Raw genomic sequence first — 20,142 nt, 5'->3', positions numbered from 1 at the left:
TACACTGAAGATAGATACAAAATGCTGGAGTAACTCAGCGAGTCAGGCAGCATCACCGGCGAAAAGGAATAAGGAAACGGCTTAAATGGAATAGAAATTGAATCGGTTTAAATTGAACGGTTGGAACCACAAAGGTCATCTTTTCCTTTTCTCCAAGACACGGACCCCGATGTTGTAAGTTCCTCCTTTTAAGAACTCAAAATTCCGCTGTTCACACAGTGCCTTTCACCCACCGCCCTGATCTTGCCAACTCCTCCCACTGAATCCCTCTGATTAAAGTTCCTTCACTCGCAGCTAATATTCCACTGTTTGATCTCAACCATGTGTCCAAATATCCTCCTCATCAATCTCTTTGGCAAAAACTCTCCATGACCTCAACCCTCACTGTCTTTTATAATGTGCAGGGAGGAACTGCAGATGTTGGTTTAAGCCGAAGACAGACACAAAAGGCTGGAGTAACTCAACAGGTCAGGCAGCAACTCTGGAGAAAAGCAATAGGTGACGAGAGGGGACGCGACACAAAATGTCACCTCTTCCTTTTCTCCAAAGGCGCTGCCTGACCCACTGAGTTACTCCAGCTTTTTGTATCTGTCTTCTGCCTTTTGTAATCTCCAGTAATATCTCCGGACCTGACATCCAGCCCAGGTCATTTGGTCATTTGGTCGTCTGTTTCTGACCTGCCCACTCTCCACGGCCTTCAGTAACAGGGGATAGGCACAAAAAGCTGGTGTAACTCAGTGGGACAGGCAGCTTCTATGAAGAGAAGGAATGGGTAATATTGTGGTTCGAGACCCTTCTTCAGACAGGATTTGCCTCCCAGCCCTGTTCTTTTGAATTTGTAAACATCTTCCATCTTCCAGTCTTTGTGTCCCCATGAACGGTTTGCGCAGAATATACCTTTTTGTTTTTAATTGAGCCTCTGAGTGTGCCTGTTGCTTGTCCACATCTGCTTCTCCTCGATGAAGCACCTTAAGACGTTTTCTAAATTTAACATCGAAACATGTTGAATCACTCATCGGCAGAATATTCCCCCTCAGTTCTCTTGATCTCTGTAAATCTCAGCAGATGCTGCCACAGGCTAGGGTCTGGGGTCCAACTTCAACACGGCAAAGTCAATTATACTGAAATGCTGGAGTAACTCAGTGGGTAAGGCAGCATCTCTGGAGCAAAGGAATAGGCGATGGTTTGGGTTGGAACTCGTCTTCAGACATTCTGACCCAAAACGCCACCTAATCCTTTTCTCCAGTGATGCTGCCTGGCCCGTTGAATTACTCCAGCATTTTGTGTTTATCTTCTATTTTAATGTGGGTTGTTTCAAGAAGGCTCACTTCGAGAAACATATCCTAAATTCCGCAAGTCTTCCTAACATCTCTTTACCTACTTTGGAGTGTGGGAGGAAACTGGAGCTTCCACCTTAAGGTGGCCCGGAGGCAGATTTGCAGCCTTAGAGCACCAGAGACACGGGTTTGATCCTGACCACGGGTGCTTGTCTGTAGAGAGTTTGTACGTTCTCCCCTTGACTGCCTGAGTTTTCTCCGGTTTCCTCCCATACTCCAAAGACGTGTAGGTTTTCACACAGAGAGTGGTGAATCTCTGGAATCCTCTCCCGCAGAAGGTAGTTGAGGCCAGCTCATTGGCTATATTTAAGAGGGAGTTAGATGTGGCCCTTGTGGCTAAAGGGATCAGGGGGTATGGAGAAAAGGCAGGTACAGGATACTGAGTTGGATGATCAGCCATGATCATATTGAATGGCGGTGCAGGCTCGAAGGGCCGAATGGCCTACTCCTGCACCTATTTTCTATGTTTCTATGTTTCTATGTTTCTATGTTTGTAGGCCAATTGGGTTGGGATATTGTCCCTAGTGTGTGTAGGATAGTGTTAGTGCGGGATTCGCTGGTCGGTGCGGACTCGATGGGCCGAAGGGCCTGTTTCCATGCCGTATTTCTAAAACAAAACCTGCTGAAACCGAGGCTTCTTCAGAGCCCCGACCACTGATCCAGAGATGCTCAGTTACTCCAGCACGTTTACATAAACCCGCATCTGAAGTCCCTTGTGTCCCTTTGACCAGGTTGATGTGCCTCCCTTTCTTTTAGATTTTAACTTTGGATATACAGCGCAGAAACAGGTCCTTCGGCCGGCCAAGTCAGCATCGACAAGTGATCACCCATACATCAGCTCTATCCTACACACTAGAAATAATTTATAGAAGCCAATTAACCTACAAACCTGCATGTCTTTGGAATGTGGGAGGAAACAGGGAAACCCACACGGTCACAGGGACCCGAAACGTCACTTTTCTCTGTCTGTCCCGCTGAGTTACTCCAGCTGTTTGTGTCTATCTTCGGTACAAACACCATATAGACAACACCCGGAGTTAAGATAGAACCTGAGTCTCTGGTGCTGTAAGGCAGCAGCTCTACTACTGCAACACTATCCTACCTTCTCTTCATTTAATACCTGTCTTCCAAACAGATTTCTCAGGTCAGGTCCGGGGGGAGATCCCCCCACAACAGGTACCATGTGATCCCGTGCTACCTGTTCCATGGTCAGATAGTCAGCGACTAAACCGTCTCCACCACCTGGTTTACCAGGTAAGGAGGGGGCTGTGGATCCCCAACAGGACCTAGAACAAGACCTGTCAATGGGCAGATGAACTTTTAACGAGCCAACGGCCATCTACATTTCAGTAGAAGTTGCGATCACAGTCGTACATAGCATTGTAAGGAATTATGATAAAGCACACACACCAAAATCCTATACTTCCAGCGGCGGAAGTCCGCAGGAACTGGAGGACAGAGTTGTGTGGTGCGGCCATCACCGTTCTCATTGGAAACCAGCACCAATGCAATGATAATTGTTTTCAACAAAGATGAATGATGAATGAAAATCTTGTGTCCCGCGGAAGGGCAAGAATGAGATTCGAGTCTGCATCAACCCGAAGGATCTGAATACTGCCATCAAGAGACCACACTACCCTATGCGGACTGTCGAGGATGTAGCTGCCCAGGTGGGCCAGGCCACCGTGTTTTCTGTTCTTGACGCCAGAAGCTCCTTCTGGCAGATTCCTCTGCACAGCAAGTCGTCCGACCTCACCACTTTCGCCACGCCTTTTGGGAGGTACAAGTTCCTCAGAATGCCTTTCGGGATTAGCTCCGCCAGCGAAGTCTTCCAGCGCTCCATGGAGCAGTTGTTTGCTGGGCTCCCATGTGCCATCATTGTAGATGACATCCTTGTGTACGGCCGGGATGTCGAGGAGCATGACCGCAATCTCCGCCGGGTACTCGACCGTGCTCGTCACATAAACCTCAAGCTGAATCCCTCCAAGTGCCGGTTCCGTCTGTCTGAGGTTTCCTACGTCGGACACATTTTCACCTCTCGGGGTCTGAAGCCCGACCCTGCCAAGACCACTGCTATTTCAGAGTTTCCTGCACCGGTTGATGTTGCAGGTCTGCAAAGGTTTCTCGGGATGGTGAATTATTTGGGCAAGTTCGTCCCGCGCCTCAGTGAACTAAGTGCGCCGCTGCGCCTTCTGACCAAGAAGGATGTTGCCTGGTCTTGGAGCCCACAGCACCAACTGTCTTTTGACGCTTTAAAAAAGCAGCTGATTGACACTCCTGTACTGCGATTCTTTGACCTCAAGTTGCCAATTGTCGTGACCTGTGATGCTTCCCGTTTTGGCCTCGGTGCTGCCTGCATGCAGCTCTGCGAAGGTGATTCTCTGCTGCCTGTCTCGTTTGCTTCTCGCACAATGACCGACACGGAGCAGAGGTATGCTCAAATCGAGAAGGAGCTCCTGGCTGTGGTGTTTGCCTGTTCGAAGTTTAGAGATTTTCTTTACGGTGTGCGGTTCACAGTTGAAACGGACCACCAGCCGCTGGTTACCATACTTAATAAGCCTATTCATGCTGCCGTGAGGCCGTTCTTCCTTGTTCGGGACGAGCTTGTACTTTGTGATGGAATCGTTATTAAGGGCCACAAAGTGGTTATTCCTGCCTCGTTGTATGATGCCTACTATACTGCTGCACACTCCGGGCACCCGGGTGCCGACGCCACCGTTGCCCATGCCCAGGGGCAATACTATTGGCCTGCTATGGCCAAGTACATCAAGGCTCGGGTTGCTGCGTGTGCTGCTTGCAACTCCATGGCCCCTCACCATCAACGACAACCCCTACTACAACAGCCGGCACCTGAAATGCCCTGGTCTTCGCTGGCCGCCGATATTTTTGAGTGGCGTGGGAAGAACTATCTGGTACTTGTCGACTCATATTCATCGTGGTTTGATGTGGACCTTCTTCCCACCATCACCTCGGAGATGGTCATCAGTAAGCTGCGCCGTCACTTTGCCACGTTTGGATCTCCAGTGAAGCTGCAAACTGACAACGGCCGGCAGTTCACTAGTGCTGAGTTTGCTGCCTTTGCGACCAAGTGGAACTTTGCCCATTACACAAGCAGCCCGGAATTCCCTCAGAGCAACGGGCTGGCAGAACGTGCTGTGCGCAGTGCTAAGACTTTGTTGGAACAGTCTCGCTTGTCTAATTGTGATTTCTACCAAGGACTTTTGAATTTACGTAATATTTCTCGCGATGGAGTTTTAGGTTCTCCTGCCCAACGGCTCATGTCTCGCGTTCTCCGTCCTCCTATGCCCATTTCCCAACAATCCCTGACTCCTGTGGTTCGTTCCCCTGAGGCGGTCCACCGCCGCATCTCTCATCGCCATGAGATCCAGCGTCGGTCTCATGACAAGTCTTGTCGTCCTCTACCTCCCCTCTCCGCGGGCCAGGTGGTTCGCATGCAGACTTCTACTGGTTTTTCCAAACTTGCTACTGTTGTAGGGCTGGCTGACTCCCCTCGCTCCTATTTGGTGGATTACGAGGGCACTGTATATCGTCGCAGTCGCCAGCATTTGCGTGCTGTCCGTGAGCCTCCTCCACCGGTTTCTTTCCCGTCATCGTCCACTCCCATACCTGTTCCTCCTCCTCGGGCTATCCCATGTGCCCCTGTTGTCGTTCCAGCGCCTACCCAACCTTCTCCTGTGAAACCTGATATCGGCTCTCCTGTTCTTTCCCCAAGGTCCTCTCCTGTCGGTTCATCTTTTCTGTCCTCCCCTCCTAGTTCGGTTTTGGCCTCGCCGGTCTCTAGTCCCCGGCCTGCATTGCTGCCTATTCCGTCCCCCCGATCTTCGCTGCCTTTGCCTTTGGGAGAGGGGAGTGAGGGTGGTGTACGGACCCGCTCGGGCAGAGTTGTGCGGGCCCCTGATCGGTATGGTGATTATGCTTAGTTTAAGATGTTCTCTGACTACTATTGTTATTATGTGCAGGTCTGTATAATTGCCTGCTGCTGCTATTTATCTTACGGGAAGGGATGTAGATGGTTATGCATGCAACCATATATGTAACTACCTCATTAGCATATTGACCCTCCCACATTCTATAGTATAACTGTAGTCTCTGCATGTTCCCTCCCTGTTAGGTTCCAGTACGTGTGTAGACCAGATGTGGTTAGTACTGGAACGTGTGTTATTAGTGTTTAAATAAAGATCTAGCTAAAGGACTATGGACAACGTCTAGCTTCCTTTACACCTGTCAATGGGCAGATGAACTTTTAACGAGCCAACGGCCATCTACATTTCAGTAGAAGTTGCGATCACAGTCGTACATAGCATTGTAAGGAATTATGATAAAGCACACACACCAAAATCCTATACTTCCAGCGGCGGAAGTCCGCAGGAACTGGAGGACAGAGTTGTGTGGTGCGGCCATCACCGTTCTCATTGGAAACCAGCACCAATGCAATGATAATTGTTTTCAACAAAGATGAATGATGAATGAAAATCTTGTGTCCCGGGAACAACAACCTGCAGCCTGCCTAAACTTGCTGGAGGCATTACCTCGGTTCACACTCCAACCTTGCTCTTCACGACCAATGTCTCCAGCGATTCCATTCCACGTTCAACGAGGTTTTTGGGAGGTGGTATTAGGTTTAGGGCAGAGATAATTAGTTTAGTTTAGAGATACGACATGGAAACAGACCCTTCCGCCCACCTAGTCCGCACCGACCAGCGATCCCCTCACATTAGCACTAACCTACACAAACTATGGATAAGTTTTTATATTTATACCAAGCCAATTAGCCTACAAACCTGTACATCTTTGGAGTGTGGGTGGTAACAGAAGACCTCGGGGAAAACCCACACGGTCACGGGGAGAACGTACAAACTCCATACAGACAAGTACCTGTAGTCGGGATCGATCCGGCCTCTGGCTCTACAATCGCTGCAAGGTAATTAGGAAGGAAGGACTGACAACAGAAGGCCACTACACCAAATGGCAGAGCAGTGACATTTTGTGAGCCTGACAATTGGGTGTTTCAAGTATGCAAGGAAAAATGTTGCTAAGACGTTTAACTTCCAGTGAGTCATTGATTGATTAGAAGTCACAGCATGGAAACAGACCCTGCGGCCCAAGAAGTCCATGCTAACCATCGATCACCTGTTCATACTAGTTCCAGTTTTATATTATCCCACTTTTACATCCACTCAAAATGTTGGTGTGTGGGCTTTATCGTCATTCTGCTGGGGGTCCACAGCCCCTTCCTCACCTGACAAACCAAGTGACAATTTAGTTGCCAACTATCCGACCATGGAGCAGGTAGCACGGGATTACATGGGACCCGTGGTGGGGGGAACAAGATGGGCGGCGAGGAAAAGAGAGGCACAACGGCTCGCGGGCCGAGCCGGTCCTGGTCGACGGATGGGATCGGGGATGAACACGCGGGAATCCCTGGCGGCAGTGGCATTGTTGCACGCAAAGTGAATTTCACTGTGTGATGTTTGATTACATATTTAGTTTTGTTTATTTAGTTTAGAGATACAACACGGAAACAGGCCCTTTGGCTCACCGAGTCCATGCCGACCAGCGATCCCGCACATTAACACTATCCTACACACACTGGGGTCAATTTACATTTATACCAAGCCAATTAACCCACAAACCTGCACGTCTTTCACGGAGTGTGGGAGGAAACCGAAGATCACGGAGAAAACACGTGTGGTCACGGGAAGAACGTGCAAACTCCCTACAGACAGCATTTGTAGTGAGGATTGAACCTGGGTCTCTGGCGCTGTAAGGCAGCAGCTCCACCGCTATGCCATCGTGCCACCCCTGTATGTGGCAATAAAGATCCACTGACCATTGATGGACCATTGACTGCACTCTGTTCAGGTGCATCAGCTTCACTTATGCACCAAAATGGTACCGTGAGTGCTTGTTGCTTTACAGTGTGTGAATTGACTGCAGCTGCAGACAGGGAATCCACAACCAACTCCACACTGAGAAAGGATGTGCTGGCTCTGGAGAGGGTCCAAAGGAGGTTTACAAGAATAATTCCAGGAATGAGTGGGTTAGCATACTTTACGAAATGATACTATCCGATGGAACTTTATTTATCCCAGGAGGGAAATATGATGAGCATTTGACAGCACTGGGCCTCCACTCGCTGGAGTTGAAGGAGGCTCTCATTGAAACATACAGAATAATGAAAGGCATAGATAGAGTGGATGTGGAAAGGATGTTTCCACTGGTGGGAGAGTCTAGGACCAGAGGCCATAGCTTCAGAATTAAAAAGGAGGTGAGTAGCAACTTCTTTAGTCCGAGGGTAGTTAATCTGTGTCACAGAGGGCTGTGGAGGCCAAGTCAGTGGATATGTTTAAGGCAGAGATAGTCAAGTTCTTGTTTAGAATGGGTGTCAAGGGAGAAAAGGAGAAGGCAGGAAAATGGGATTAGGAGGCAGAGATCGGCAATGATTGAATAGCAGAATGGACTCAATGGGTCGAATGGCCTAATTCTACTCATATAACTTGTGAACCATACTACCATCCCTGCCAATCTGTAAGAGGAACCAATGTTAAATGTCACTGTGGAGTTATACATTGCTGATACCACAAATTGATGGTTCCCCTTTTTATAAATTACTAGACTAAGTCTGCTCCCACAACGGTGTGCGTTGGGGAGCTGATTAAGCTGTTTTTGAAATGAGGCCCTTCCCCTGACGTCACTGGAAGGTGGTGGAATATTCTGTTTCACTGTACTGTTGGGGGGGAGGGGGCATTATGACGTCACTGGAAGCTGCTATTTTAAACAGTGTTTTTTGCTTTTTTTGAAACGTTAATAATGAATAACCCGGGTGTTGGGTTGGGGGGGGGGGGGAGGGGGAAGGGGGCTGGGGTGTGTGAAAAAACCCGGGGGGGGGGGGGGGGAGGGGGAAGGGGGCTGGGGGGGAGTGTGGCACTCGGCAGCTTGAGGGCACATTGTGACATCACTGGAAGCTCCTGGAAAAAAGACTGTCTGTGAGAAGCTGCGGTTACCATTGGCAACGTCATTGTGGCACTTGGCCGCTTGAGAGCCCATTGTGATTGGTGCACTGTGAGTGGCATTGTGACATCATCAGTGGAAAGTCCTGGAAAAAGGCTGTGTGTGAGAACCGTTTGTTGATGATTTAAAAAAAAATTGAATCGTCAATAACTTGTGAAATATAGCATGAAATGTGAAGGGAACCTGTTTATTGTGTCAACCAGGTTAATGTGATTAATAATCTGTAAAAACTTCAACTGTAGCGCGTAGCTGTACAGTAAATGGTTTTTGACGAAGATAGAAGAACACATATGGAAACATGCACACACACACACATGCACGTATATACACACAAGATTAGACTTTAAATAGTATAGTTATGTAAAATGTGGCCTAAATAAATTGCCTCTGTTCCAGCACTCTCTTAGTCTCCGAGCTCTTCTGCATGAATAGCTGGTACTACAAGTCTATTGTTACATTACTAATTTGTATTATTGTTGTTAGGCTTTTTATAAGCGTATTATTGTCTATTGTTCACGCAATGCATTGATAAAGTTATATATTTTCCATGGTATGTATTTCCTTTCTCGTTTTGAAAGCTTCATAAGCAGTTCTGGAGCAGAGAGCGGCGCTATTTCTTCAACCTGAACAATTGCCCAAAAATAAGCAAGAGAAAATCTTCAGCTGATGAAAACTCTACTCAAAGTTCACTTATCCAAACTTCAATTTTACAGATGAGGCAGATCTCGGTCATGCAAGAAGGAGCTTTAGCAGATCCTGACCTGGTGTGAATATAGTTTCCATTCGACACGATAGAACTTTATCCCAGGAGGGAAATTGATCCGCCAACACTCGATACTTGAAGTACATGATATTAATGTGACGAATGGAAAGGATTGGGGATGTGCAAAGATTGGGAACGGGGGGAGGGGGGGGGGGGGGGGGTGGCGTGGGGGGGATGGGGAGGGGAGTCAGTCTCAGTCAACCCCACAACAGGAGGGGGAGGAGTTGTACAGTTTGACTGCCACAGGGAAGAAGGATCCCCTGTGGCGTTCTGTCCTGCATCTTGATGGAACCAGTCTGTTGCTGAAGGTGCTCCTCAGGTTGACCAGTGTGTCATGGAGGGGGTGAGCTGTATTGTCCAAGATGCTCTGCAGTTTGAGGAGCATCCTCCGCTCCAAGACCACCTCCTTTGTATCCGACTCTGCAGCCGACGGAGCCAGCCTTCCTGATGAGTTTGTTGATCCTCATCGATATACTGGACAACTGCATGATTTGATGCAGCAGAGCTCGGAGACTAAGAGAGTGCTGGAACAGAATCAATTTATTGGGGCCACATGGCATCCAGAATTTCACTTTAGGGAAATCTTGCACCCTTCTACCAACTTCCATCTAACCAACTCACACAAGGCATCAAACCAAAAAATAAAAAAGATAAAATTACTTCTTTTAATTGCAGTTCCTTTTCATTACTGGAAGAAAATGTTAAAGGAAGATAAACATACTGACAAACACTAAAAAACAAGCAGAGGACGGGTGGTTAAATTACAGTGCATAACGTAATCTCAGAAAATGTAGAAAACTCATCTATTATCACCTGCTGTTTATCTCACAGCTGAATATATATCTCAGGAGAATCACATGTGGAGTTTGAAATGGAAAGTTTCTCTTAATGACTATCTCTTGGTGTTGAAAGGGTGATAACAACCCAGGATTTAAAAGAAATTGTTACTATATGTAAATAGCCAAGGAATACAATACGAAGTTCAAGATCATCTTTAATCAGTATTCAAACTAGTACAGCAGGTTGTTAGTTGTTAGAACATCATGACAGCTTCCAAGAATGACTAGTGTCGGAAGTGGGTGTTAGTATAAATCGTGCAGTAGGGTGGGGTTAGTGATGCTATTCTACCATGATTGGTTCCCATGCATAAACAATCTATATCATTCCCCGTAAAGAGTGAATATGGTAAGCATAAATAGAAACATAGAAATTAGGTGCAGGAGTAGGCCATTCGGCCCTTCGAGCCTGCACCGCCATTCAATATGATCATGGCTGATCATCCAACTCAGTATCCCGTACCTGCCTTCTCTCCATACCCTCTGATCCCCTTAGCCACAAGGGCCACATCTAACTCCCTCTTAAATATAGCCAATGAACTGGCCTCAACTACCCTCTGTGGCAGAGAGTTCCAGAGATTCACCACTCTCTGTGTGAAAAAAGTTTTTCTCATCTCTGTTTTAAAGGATTTCCCCCTTATCCTTAAGCTGTGACCCCTTGTCCTGGACTTCCCCAACATCGGGAACAATCTTCCTGCATCTAGCCTGTCCAACCCCTTAAGAATTTTATAAGTTTCTATAAGATCCCCTCCCAATCTCCTAAATTCTAGAGAGTATAAACCAAGTCTTTCCAGTCTTTCTTCATAAGACAGTCCTGACATCCCAGGAATCAGTCTGGTGAACCGTCTCTGCACTCCCTCTATGGCAATAATGTCCTTCCTCAGATTTGGAGACCAAAACTGTACGCAATACTCCAGGTGCGGTCTCACCAAGACCCTGGACAACTGCAGTAGAACCTCCCTGCTCCTATACTCAAATCCTTTTGCTATGAAAGCTAACATACTATTCGCTTTCTTCATTGCCCGCTGCACCTGCATGCCTACTTTCAATGAACCTACATGTCGTAAGAATTTAAACATAATCGCCATATCTATCATGCGGTCTACTAATACGGACCGAACTCATACGGATCAAGCCCTCTCCCCCTTTGCCAGATAGATTAAAGGGAGGTGGTGAAACCGGAAGAGAGAAAGCAGCAGGGGACACCCGTGGTGACCGACAGGGGGAGCATGCAGGAGAGGTATTATTATGGTCAGTCATAGCCGCCGATCGTGGAGGGGTACAGGACATGCTGGAACTGGTGGACGCGGCAGCAGACGGCTGGAACTGCAGTGGTGGAGCGTACGGACCAGCTGGTGGTGGACATGGCTCCTTCACAGCAAGCAAGTGTTGGTGGCTCCGACGGTATATGGTTCCCTCATAGTCCACAAGCTAAGATCGTGGTTCTTCAGCCAGGCTAACAACGCTACCCAAACGAGAATGTCCCATGATGTTTGTAAACGAACGACTTGGCCCGGTAGTATGGTTTGAGTGATTTGCTGGACTTGTTGTGGACCGTTTCTATATGTCGTGTTTCTCCTGTATACGTTTTTGGATTGTAGCTGGCTTCAGCACCTGTGGTATCAGCTTCTGCTGGGCAATCGGAATCGGAGGTCTCATTGTTCTCGACATCAGTCGCTGGGCCGGCGAGCCCAGGGTTCCATCTCTAGCAATGTTCCTGAGGTTTAAGAGGTCAAGATACACATCTGAATTGGCTAGGTATGCGCGTTCCATTAGATGTTTAGCACTTCTGACAGCTCGTTCAGCGAGTCCGTTACTTTCAGGGCTGCTCGTGACGTGGTGGAAATTCCATCGGTTGGCAAAGAGCTTGAAAGCGTGGCTGGTAAACTGTCTTCCGTTGTCGGTCTGCAAACGGACGGGTGTGCCGAATGTAGAGAAGTGTTTCTTTTGCTTTTGAATGACCATTTCTGATGTGATAGAGGTCAGTAAGTCGAGTTCGAACCAGTTAGAATAGGAGTCAACTAGGACAAGATAGTGTTTATCATGCCATTCGAAAATGTCTGCCGCCTGCAATGTCCAGGGCAGTGCTGGTGGAGGTTGTTGCAGTAAAGGCTGTCTCTGTTGGTGTTGTGCAAGGCTGTTGCCGATGGGGCAGGAGGCGGTCCTGTCCCATATGTCATCAGTTCCTGGGTGGCCGTTCCTGGGTGGCCGCTGTGTGCCTCCTTGTAGTTTCCCACTTCTGACACCATGTAAGTAGCCAAGGAATACAACCTAAAAATTTTCGAAGAGTATGAAAGAAAAATTAAAACCGAGCCGCATATGGGGAGATCAGAAAAATATCACAAAGTGCTGGAGTAACTCAGAATCTCTAGAGATCATGGGTCGGTGATGTTTCAAGTCAGGACTCTCCAGATGATTCAATTGGAACCTGAGGGTAAACTTTTTCACACAGTGTGCAGTGGGTGTACGGAACGGGATACCGGAGGAGATAGCTGAGGCAGATACTATAGCAACATTTCAAAGACACTTGGATAGGTATATGGATAGGAAGGGTTTAGATGGATATGGCCCATACTCGGACAGGTGGGACTAGTGTAAATGAGGCATGTTAGTATAAAAGTTGGGAGATAATATTAGTTGAGGCCACACAGAGTGTGGTGTTCAGTTCTGGTCACCCTGTTATAGAAAAAATTTAGTTAGACTGGAAAGGGTGAAAAAATGATTTATAGGGATGCTGTTGGGACTCGGGTGGTTGAGCGGACTAGGACTTTATTCCTTGGAGCACGTGAATGATCATATATTTGGTTTCTCTACAAAAATTCACATTTTTCAGTCTTCGAGGGTCCAACCTTGGTCTTAACTAATTTTTCCCCTTTCACATACCTAAAGAAGCTTTTACAATCCTCCTTTATATTCTTGGTTAACTTACCTTCGTACCTCATCTTTTCTCCCCATATTGTCTTTTTAGTTATCTTCTGTTGCTCTTTAAACTTTACCCAATCCTACTGCTTCCTGCTCATCTTCGCTATGTTGTATTTCTTCTCCTTTATTTTTATACTGTCCCTGATGTCCCTTGTCAGCCACAGTCGCCCCTTACTCCCTTTGGAACCTTTCTTCCTCCTTGGAATGAACTGATCCTGCACCTTCTGTATTATTCCTAGGAACACCTGCCATTTTTGTTCCACTGTTACCCTGCTAGTGTATCTTTTCAGTCAACTTTGGCCAGCTCCTCCCTCAAGGCCACATAGTACCCTTTATTCAAATGTAACACTGACACCAATCTACCCTTCTCCCTCTCCAATTGTAGATTAAACCTGACCATATTATGGTCACTACCTCCTAATGGCTCATTAACCTTGAGGTCCTTTATCAAATCTGGTTCATTACACAACATTAAATCCAGAAATGCCTTCTCGCTGGTAGGCTCCAATACAAGCTGCTCTAAGAATCCATCATGGAGACACTCTACAAAATCCCTTTCTAGGGGTCCCGTACCAACCTGTTTTTCCCAGTCTACCTGCATGTTGAAATCTCCCATAACAACCAAAGCATTACCTTTACTACATGCCAATTTTAACTCCCGATTCAACTTGCACCGTATCTCCAGACTATTGTTTGGGGGCCAGTAGATAAGTCCCATTAGGGTCATTTAGAAACATAGAAACATAGAAAGTAGGTGCGAGAGTAGACCACCTGGTCCGTCGAGCCCGCACCGCCATTCGCTCATGGCTGAACACTAAACAGACACACTTACCCACAAACAGTAGACACAAGATACAGAACACAAGACACTACCCTCCCCTTTATACCGCTATCACCCCTCTCCACCCCAAGAACCTCGTGATCTGCTGGGGGAGGCAAAAAACTGGATAAAAACCCAGGTCCAATTCGGGAAAAAAATCCGGAAAATTCCTCTCTGACCCCAATCCAGGCGATCGACACTTGTCCAGGAGATCACTCAGGTCTTACTATACTAACCATACCTAGGTCCATTTTACCCTTACAATTCCTTAGTTCTATCTATACTGACTCCACATCTACCATGTCAATGTCACCCCTTGCAAGGGACTGAATCATCAACAGAGCTACCCTACCCCCTCTGCTCACCTGTCTGTCTTTTCGATAGGAGGTATATACCCTTGGATATTCAGTTCCCAGCCCTGGCCCTCTTGCAGCCATGTCTCTATAATTCCCACAACATCATACTTGCCAATTTCTAACTGAGCCTCAAGCTCATCCATTTTATTTCTTATACTTTGCGCATTCATATATAACACTTTGACCTCCGTATTCATGTCCTCCCCTCGTAATTGGCCCTGACTTTACTCTTTTATCCCTTCTCGAACTTTCCTTCCCATTAATTTGAGAATCTTTTGTAATTTTTCCTGTACTCACTTCCCCTTCAACTACATTTTTGTACTCCCAATTTGTCAATCCCTCCCCCCCCCACTATTTTGTTTAAATCCCCACGTGTAGCCCTAGCAAACCTGCCTGCCAGAATGTCAGTCCCCCTCCAGTTAAGGTGTAACCCGTCCCTTTTGTACGGGTCACCCCTACCTCAGAAGAGATCCCAGTCTATAAATCTAAATCCTTGCTCCCTGCACCAGCCCCTCAGCCACACATTCAGATCCCCTATCTCCCTGTTCCTGTCCTCACCAGCACGAGGTACTGGAAGCAATCCAGAGATAACCACCCTAGAAGTCCTGCTTTTCAGTCTCCTTCCTAACTCTCTGAACTTACGTTGGAGAACCTTCTTCCCGATATCGTTTGTGCCTACGCGCGCAAATACTGCCAGCTGTTCACCATCTCTCTCTCTCTCGAATGTTCTGAGTTCAGCTCGTGACATCCTGAACCCCGGCACCAGGGAGGCAACAGACCATCCTCGCGTCTCGTCTGCCGTCACAGAATCTCCAGTCTGCTCCTCGGACAATGGTCACCCACCACTATGGCTCTTCCCGACGCTGGTCAAGTCCCATCTCTAGGATTGGAGCCACCGACGTGTCCGCCACTCGGACTGGAAGCATCGTCTCCCCCGATAGTTCCCAAGAGGGCGTACCTGTCTTGATTAGGCACAGCCACCTGGGCCTCCTGCACTCCACGGTTGCCACCCCTTCTCTCAGTCACACACCTTCATTCTTCCTGTATCCTCGGTGTGACAACCTCACTGTAGGTTCTTTCCAGGAAACTCTCATTTTCCCGGATTGCCCCGAGTTCATCCAGTACCCCAACACGGTCCTTCAGGAGCTGAAGCTGGATGCACTTGCCACAGTTGTACCAGCCAGAGGCTCCATCTGTGTCCCTGGGCTCCCACATTCCACAAGCATCACACTGTCTCATCTGTCCTGTCATGTGTTCACCGTGTCCCTTCCAGTTTTTTGCGTAGCCTCCTCTCCGAACACTCTCGAGGCAAAGACTAACACTTTTCTCACAAGGCACTTCTCCCACTGCCGCTCCCCTAGAGCAGCCTTGCTTATATTGACTGATAAATTGCCCAATTTACAAACCAAATTCCTCATTTTTAATTTTTGTTCCCCCTGTGACTTAAGGGCCTGTCCCACTTGCATGCGATTGCATGCGTTTGGCGCGCCCAAACGGAAGTGCAGTTCACGTGAAGTTTGCGCTAAGTATGCGCTAAGTCCGCGCGTGATGTTATTTGCGTTATACTTACCAATCAGCTGGGCAGGAGGCGGGCGTCGCACGGCATCGGGTGGTGATGTCATCACGCAACACCACGCGCCATGCATGCGCCGTCAACATCCTGCGTATGCCGTCAAGATGCTGCATACGCCGTCATACGCTGCGTACGACCGCAATGCGCCTGCGTGCTGACAGGCCGTTGGCGCGCGAAGATGCCCGTACGCCTCAAGCGACCACGTTTTGTCGCACCAAACGCATGCAAATTGTACAGGCCCTTTCCTCACCTTTCCCACGGGTTTCAGCCAATAAGCTCTTCTCCCTGCTTTTCTTTTTAATTGCTGCTTGTCCAAGATCCACGTAAGCACTGGTTCAGAATTTGTTTGATGTCGTGTTTAATAGGCTGTGGGGAAGAGGCTGTTCCCGAACCTGGATGTTCCAGATTTCAAGCTCCTGTACCTTCTTCCCGATGGCAATGGAGAGATGAGTGTGTGGCCAGGATGGTGTGGGTCTTTGATGATGTTGGCTGCCTTTTTGAGGCAGCGACTGCCATAGATCCCTTCGATGGTGGGGAGGTCAGAGTCGATGACGGACTGGGCAGTGGTCACAACTTTCTGCATTCTTTTCCGCTCCTGGATGCTCAAGTTGCCGAACCAAACCACAATGATTTAATTGTATTCAATACAGGCTTTATTTAAACAATTTGTTACAAACGCAATAATATTTTGCCGATGAAGGGTGAATTTTGCATAATAATAGGAAGAGGTGGTTATTTTTGTTACTATGATAATATTCCCTATTTTTAACTTTATTACTAAATGCTGGCATGCTGTTGTAAACTTTACTTTGACATAGTTTCTTGTTCTGACATGTTTTAAATCTCTCTGCTGCACTGAGCTATACAATTCCCAGCCATGCAGAAGTGCAGATAAATGACTAAGGGTAGAATGCCCTCTGATTATCTGTCTGTGCAGCCTGATCTGTGTAACAGTGTCAGTGAGAGTGGAACCAGAGCAGGTCAGAAAGAAATTACATTTAGATAGTGGCTTTTTTATGACCTTGGAATGTCCCAAACCATGCTGAGAACTGTGGACAGGCACAAAATGCTGGAGTAACTCAGCGGAACAGGCAGCATCTCCGGAGAGAAGGAATGGGTGACATTTCGGGTCAAGACCCTTCTTCAGACTACTCGGGGGAAAGGTGAAATGAGAGATATAGATAATGCTGTAACGAGGTAAAAAAACAATCAATGAAAGATGTGCAAAAAAAGTAACGATGAAACCGGTGAAAATTTGAAGCTGGTGCGATTTGGTTGGGGGAGGGATGGAGAGGGAAGGAATGCTGGGGTTAACCGTGGAGTATTTTTAAAGTGGGGTGACTCTTGTAATGTTGGGCTGAGATTGATAACCGAGTGCTAGCCGGCAATATCAGGAAGACGAGGCAAACTGGGCAGTGCCAGAGACCCGGGTCGATCCTGACCACGGGTGCTGTCAGTATGGAGTTTGTACATTCTCCCCTTGCACGACGTACAGATTTGCAGGTTGATTGTCCCTAGTGTTTAGGATAGTGTTAGTGGACGGGTGATCGCTGGTCGGCGTGGACTCGGTGGGCAGAAGGGTTTGTTCCTTCTCGAAACTAAACCTAAACTAAACTAAAGAAAGATGCAATAGGAAATAAAATTAACCACCTACATTCATTGTAGTTTATTTAGCAAAGCAATATGTCCAGAGGTACTTCACCAAAGGATTAGAGTCATAGTGTCATACAGCACGGAAACAGGCCATTCAACCCAACTTACCCTTACCGACCAAGATGCACTACCTAAGCTATTCTCATTTGCATGCATTTGGCCCATATCCCTCTAAACCTTTCCTATCTACGTACCTGCCTAAAATGTTTTTATATCTTCCGATATGATCGATTGGCCAGGTGGGCTGAGGAATGGTTGATGGAATTTAATACAGAGAAATGTGAGGTGTTGCATTTTGGGGCGTCGAACAAGGGCAGGAACTAAACAGTGAATGGTAGGCCTCTGGAGAGTGTTGTAGAGCAGAGGGATCTGGGAGTACAGGTGCATAGTTAATTGAAGGTGGAGTCGCAGGTGGATAAGGTGGTCAAAAAGGCTTTTGGCAAATTGGCCTTCGTCATTCAGAGAATACTCTGAGTATAGAAGTTGGGAAGTCATGTTGTAGTTGTATAAGAAGTTGGTGAGACCACCTTTAGAGTATTGTGTTCAGTTCTGGGCACCATGTTACAGGAACGATATTGTCAAGCTTGAAAGGATTCAGAGAAGATATAAGCCCCTGTCCCACTTTCCTGAGTTACTCACGGGTTTTCCTCTTGATTCAAACTCGGACAATGTCCGTAGTGAGTCCATAGGAATCCGTAGCAAGTCCGTAGATATTTCGTAGCGGCTCATAATGCCAGCCATAGGTATGCGCGGCATCAGGTAAGTCGGAACGTTTTTTCAGCATGTTGAAAAATGTCCACCAGTAAAAAAAATATCCCCGAGTACCTACGGCTGGCATCTCCGAGTTTGAATCAAGGGGAAAACTCGGGAGAATTTGTGAGTAACTTGGGAAAGTGGGGCAGGCCCTTTACGAGGATGTTGCCAGGACTAGAAGGTCTGAGCTATAGGGAGAGGTTGAGTAAGATGGAGCGCAGGAGGATGAGGGGAGATCATATAGAGGTATATACAATTATGAGAGGAATAGATCAGGTAGATGCACAGAATCTCTTGCCCAGAGTAGGGGAATCGAGGACCAGAGGACATAGGTTCAAGGTGAAGGGGAAAAGATTTAATAGGAATCTGAGGGGTAACCTGTTTATACAAAGGGTGGTGGGTGTATGGAACAAGCTGCCAGAGGAGGTTGTTGAGGCAGGGACTATCCCAACATTTAACTACAAGTTAGACAGGTACATGGATAGGACAGGTTTGGAAGGATATGGACCAAATGTGGGCAGGTGGGACTAGTGCAACTGGGTCATGTTGGCCAGTGTGGGCAAGTTGGGCCGAAGGGCCTGTTTCTACTCTGTTTCACTCTATGACTATAAGTGGGAATTCTGCTTTACATTTCTCTTTGAAACTCAGGACACAGGTTAGGTAGCCTTTTGATGTGAACTGTTGTGAGCGAAGACTGGCATGATTGATTTTCCAAACAGCCTTCTCCACGGCAACAATATTAATTTCTCCAACACATTAAAAGAAGTCTTTGATCTCAGTTGTTGTGGTGATTTCCATATATTATACAACATGTTGACAAGTGAAGCTGCCTTTTCATCGTTGCCTCGTCCCTGTGGAAGTAACCAGCCTCGGCCACAGAGTTCCTGCCCATCTTCCAGTTGAGACGTCTCGAAGGCTTAGAAGCCAAAACAGTAAAATAACCAAAGATGGACCCAAAGTGCTGGAGGAACTCAGCGGGTCAGACAATATCTTAAGTTTCATTTAGTTTAGAGATACAGAGCGGAAACAGACCCTTTGGCCGTCCGAGTCCCCGCCGACCAGCGATCCCCGCGCATTAACACTATCCTACACACACTAGGGACAATTTGTACTTTTACCAAGCCAAATAACCTACAAACCTGTACGTCTTTGGAGTGTGCGAGGAAACCGAAGATCTCGGAGAAAATCCACGCAGGTCACGGGGAGAAGGTACAAACTCCGTACAGACAGCAACCTTAGTCAGGATTGAACCCAGGTCTCTGAGGCTGCAAGCGCTGTAAGGCAGCAACTCTACCGCTGTGCCACCGTGCCACTGTCTGGAAAAAAGGTATGGCCGATGTTTTGGGTCAGGACCCTTCTTTAGACGTCCCGACCCGGAATGTCATCCACCCATTTTCTCCAACGATGCTGACCCGACCCGCTGAGTTACTCCAGCACTTTGTGTCTATCTTCAGTATAAACCAGCATTACAGTTCCAATATACACAATAAAAACACTTTGAATTCCTGTTTATAAATTTAGTCCTGAAGGAAAGAGATGAAGAAGGAAAGCTGTTTTGAATAGGAAGCGCTGTGGATACAATATATTTCAGTGGGAGTTAAAAGGAAACAAAAATGCAGGCAATTGTTTAATATACAGTCTGAAGAAACGTGACCCATTCCTTCTCTCTAGTGTTGCTGCCTATCCAGCTGAGTTACTCCAGCATTTTGTGTCCATCTTCAATGTAAACCAGCATCTGCAGTTCCTTCCTGTACGTTTAATTTAGTTTCTTCAGCAGGCATAGAATTTTAAGAATTTTCACAAAGCAATTGCGGAGTGGCAGCAAGGTGGGGCAGTGGTAGAGATGCTGCTGTACAGCGCCAAAGACCCGGGTTCCATCCTGACTATGGGTGCTTTTCTGTACGTAGTTTCTACGCTCTCCCCGCGACCCTGTGGGTGTTCAACGAGATCTTCGGTTTCCTCCCACACTCCAAAGACGTGCAGGTTTGTTGGTTAATTGGCTCGGTATAAATGTAAAAATTGAAATTGTCCCTAGAGTGTGAAGGATAGTGTTAGTGCGCGGGGATCACTGGTCTGTGCAAACTAGGTGGGGCCGAA

Source organism: Leucoraja erinacea, chromosome 2, assembly GCF_028641065.1.
Source record: "Leucoraja erinacea ecotype New England chromosome 2, Leri_hhj_1, whole genome shotgun sequence".
NCBI lineage: Eukaryota > Metazoa > Chordata > Chondrichthyes > Rajiformes > Rajidae > Leucoraja > Leucoraja erinaceus.
The sequence above is the reverse complement of the archived record's forward strand: the minus strand, read 5'-3'. Positions refer to the sequence as shown.